The sequence below is a fragment of the Phodopus roborovskii genome, unplaced genomic scaffold (genome assembly GCF_943737965.1).
Source record: "Phodopus roborovskii unplaced genomic scaffold, PHOROB, whole genome shotgun sequence".
In the NCBI taxonomy this organism is placed as follows: domain Eukaryota; kingdom Metazoa; phylum Chordata; class Mammalia; order Rodentia; family Cricetidae; genus Phodopus; species Phodopus roborovskii.
In genome coordinates, this window is record NW_026126559.1 from 938,791 (window position 1) to 943,061 (window position 4,271).

A 4,271-nucleotide genomic window follows, 5' to 3' on the forward strand; every position below is an offset into this window, starting at 1 on the left:
CATTTAAAGGAGAGTCTGTTTCATAGCAGACTTCCAGGTAGTCTGGTTCTTGCAATCTTTCTGGCCCCACCTTAATGATATTTCCCTGAACCATAGATGCAGGAGATGTGATATAGATATCTGTTGGTACTGGGTGCCCCATGTTCATTGACCTCTGCATTGTGTCAAGTTGTAATTTTCTGTGATAGCTTCCATTTGCTGCAAAAACATATAAGTTTCTTTGTAGAGGTGATAGCTACGCTTACCTGTATGTCTAAGGATAAGATTAGACTGTAGTAAGGAATTATGGTGGTCTAGAAAAGTGGCTGTCATAGATTCTTTTCTAAGGTCTATGACTTCACTAACGCTGGAAAACTGGCTAACAGACATTCCCCCCTCTTGAGTGGGCCTTAAGTCCTCTGAAATAATTCATGAATTTAAAAATACAAAATGACGTTCTCTACTCCTCCCTGTTCCAGAGACAGCCACATCCTTTCTTGCAGTATCAGCCTCATTTCTGAGACACAATGGTGAGGATCAGAATGAAGGGATTTGGCCGTATTGGACTCCTGGTTACCAGGGCTGCCATCAATTCTGGCAAAGTGGACATTGTTACCATCAATGACCCCTTCATTGACCTCAGCTACATGGTCTATATGTTCCAGTATGACTCTGCCACCACAAGTTTAAGGGCACAGTCAAGGTTGAGAATGGGAAGCTTGTCATCAATGGGAAGGCTATCACCATCTTCCAGGAGCAAGATCCCACCAACATCAAATGGGGTGATGCCAGCGCCGAGTATGTTGTGGAGTCTACTGGCATCTTCACCACCATGGAGAAGGCTGGGGCCCACATGAAGGGTAGGGCCAAGAGGGTCATCATCTCCGCTCCTTCTGCTGATGCCCCCATGCCTGTGATGGGTGTGAACCATGAGAAATATAACAACTCTCTCAAGATGATCATCAATGCTTCCTCTACCAACTGCTTAGCCCCCCTGGCCAAGGTCATCCATGACAACTTTCGCATTGTGGAAGGACTCATGACCATAGTCCTTGCCATCACTGCCACCCAGAAGAGTGTGGATGGCCCCTATGGGAAGCTGTGGCGTGATGGGTGTGAGGCTACCCAGAACATCATCCCTGCATCCACTGGTGCTGCCAAGGCTGTGGGCAAGGTCATCCCAGAGCTGAATGGGAAACTCACTGGCATGACCTTCAGTGTTCTTACCCTCAATGTGTCCATCGTGGATCTGACATGTCACCTGGAGAAAGCTTCCAAGTGTGATGACATCAAGAAGGTGGTGAAGCAGGCATCAGAGGGCACTTTCTGAAGGGCATCCTGGTCTACACCAAGGACCAGGTTGTCTCCTGTGACTTCAACTCTTCCACCTTTGATGCTGGGGCTGATATTGCTCTCAATGACAAATTTGTAAAGCTCGTCTCCTGGTATGACAATGAATTCGGCTACAGCAACAGGATGGTGGATCTCATGGTCTACATGGCCTCCAAGGAATAAGAAACCCACCCTAGACCATCCACCCAAGCAAGGATATGAGCAAGAGAGAGGCCCTGGCTGCTGAGCAGTACATGTCCAACAACCTCTGACACTAATCTCCTTCAGAGTTTCCATCACAGACCCCCAGAATTAAGGGGCTTAGGGAGCCCTGCTCTTTTGAGTACAATAAATAAATAAATAAATAAATAAACAAACAAACAAAAAGACATTTCCCCACTGTCTTTTACCTAGTGAGAACCAATTCATAACCAAAGAGATAAAACAAGCTTAAAAGACACATCTTTAGAAAAAATAAAGAATATGATTCCAGAAGAGGCCAATGCACAGGGTTGTCACCCTCTAATTCATATCCATACCTATTTTTCTCAGAGGTTATACCATATGAACATGCAGGTTTCCATTGTCTTGGTTCCACTGGTAAAATGTCAACTGAAATATTCAACACAAGTTGTCTCTCTTGTGAGTTTACATGTCATACATGCTTTAAAAGAGTTCAACTGTTTCCATATTAAGAATATGTTTATACACTGTAGTCAAAGTGTTAAAAGAGAACTCAGTGGACTTTGAAGCACTCCAGCCAATCCTAGTTCAAAGAGTCATAATGACATCAAGAAAATGGTCTGCTGACTCTAGACAGCTCTGGGCCTTGGCAGCAGGAAGAGATATTGGCATTTGACTGAATCAGAGTATTTTATCAGAAATCTATTCTGTATCCCCGTCTTCCAAAATCTAGGAACTCTGGAATACAATAGATTTAGGAATACTAAAACTATAAACTCCTTCTATTAAGATTTCTTCAAGGGCAGTTATGAGAGGAAAGATAAAGTTAAGAAAGAAATCTGAAAGTTCCTTCTATAAACCCTACACTGGCTTGTAATCAGGGTTTCTTTGGTTGTGTGCCCAATGATGGGAACAAATTTGGCAAAGATAAGCTATGCTTCTGGATGTGCTTGTATTTTTGTTTACTGAGCCCAGGGGTTGATTTCTCAAATGAATTCCCTTTTTTATTGTGATGGTAGTGATCATGAAAAACCTCCTGGTAATAAGTGTTGTGAAGGTTCCTTGGCTGAAAAGGCTGTAAATATTGGCTACATTCCCCATTTCAATATTTTGGGTTGAACTGCTATAGCCAAAAAGCTCAGGAAACCTCTCCAGGCAATACTCATTGTTCTGACCTTCAGGGGAATCTGAAAAACAGGCTCAATAGGTCAGTGTCATGCAGCCATCATCCAGAGCACTTAATGGCTATGTTGCTTGATGGCCAGCCCAACATGAGAGAAAAGATGGTTAAACTCACTTCCTTAGTGAGTAGGCCATTTGAACAACATTAATATCTAATGTCATTTGGATCTAAGAAATCTGAATGAGAAACCATGAAGGCCTAATGGAATGTCAGGAAATGTAGACGCATGGCTTCTAGACGGGAATTTCTCACCCACTTACTGTGTCACCTTGGTTTAGCTCCTGCTGTCAATCTGTCTCCTGGCCTAAAATATGAAGGAAATGTATTACCCAAGTCCCTTACTTCCTTCCAAATCACAATCTCCAAAGTTTTTCTTTTACCATAGAATTCTGTTTAAAAGACTGAAACTTTTCATCCATGTGGTACCTGTTCACTTTGGCATAAAATTGAAGACAAAGGATCCCCATGCCAAGTGGTCCAGTTGAGTACCAAGATATCCCCCATCTCCTCTACAGAGTGAACATGTTTCAGTGGCTATCAGAACTCTCTAACAATAAGGACATTTAAAGCTCCATAAGGCAAGCCTACTCTCTCATTAGTGGAGCATGTTATGCTAAATCATATAGCCTGATCAAACAGTACTATAGAGTCTCAACTTAAGGCAACTTCATCTTTGCCAATTCTCCAAGATGCCTTCAATATTATCCCTTCATATTATTTTCTTTTCTCATCACTATGACAAAATACCTTAAGGAAAAACTTTAAGGGGGATTTTAGTTCACAGTCCCTCATTCTGTTGATTTTGGCCTATGATACACTAAAACACCACGGCTCTGGAAATGTGGCAAAAGCTACTCAACTCATGTTAGCTGAGGGCGAGAAATAAGATATTTCCAATGATCTGCCTCCATTCTAGAAAGCTGAACCTTATCTAGTTACTAAGAGTGCCCCTTGATTGGCTTGAAGGGAAGTTGGAGGTGCAGGTGTATGACCAGATTTATATATCAAAAGTTCATACAAGGAACCAGACTAGTGATGTTAAATATCAAAAATTTGGCTAGCATCTAGTAAACACAAATTAAAAACTAGCACTGGATTTTTGTGAAATAATTATTCTCAATTCAATACTTGATGCTCCTTTTTATTAATTAGTGACCTTCATAGTATTAAAACCATCATAAGCCACACCTCTCCCTTCTAAACCCTATTTTTGGGTCTATTTAGTTTGTATCTATGACGAATCTGGTTTATTAATAAGATTGATATTGGTAATGCTATCTGTTCTGCTCCCTGGAGTCCAATCCTGTCTATTCACAAAAGCCTGCTGCCTTTTTTGATTCTAGCTGCTTGGCAGGTCAATCAAGGGGTTACCAATGGACAAAAAGATGAACCACATCTGCTTAGGTAAACTTTTGTGTTTACTCTTTGTCCAAACAGGGTCAAAGAGAATACTCCATAATTCTGAAAGAGAGACTAACCAACGAGCTATTAGCCACACTTAGAGTCAGTGTCTCAGCTACCTTCTTTTTATTTGTCTATCTTACTATTTATTTGAGTGACAGTAAGAATGTAAGATTGTATATGTACCAGCCTA

At 41.4% G+C, this 4,271-nt stretch overlaps 1 pseudogene; it reads left to right on the forward strand.

The window, feature by feature from the left end:
- The first annotated feature begins 506 nt into the window (after positions 1–506).
- On the forward strand, positions 507–1,494 carry LOC127234848 (glyceraldehyde-3-phosphate dehydrogenase-like; annotated as a pseudogene).
- The last annotated feature ends 2,777 nt before the right edge of the window (positions 1,495–4,271 follow it).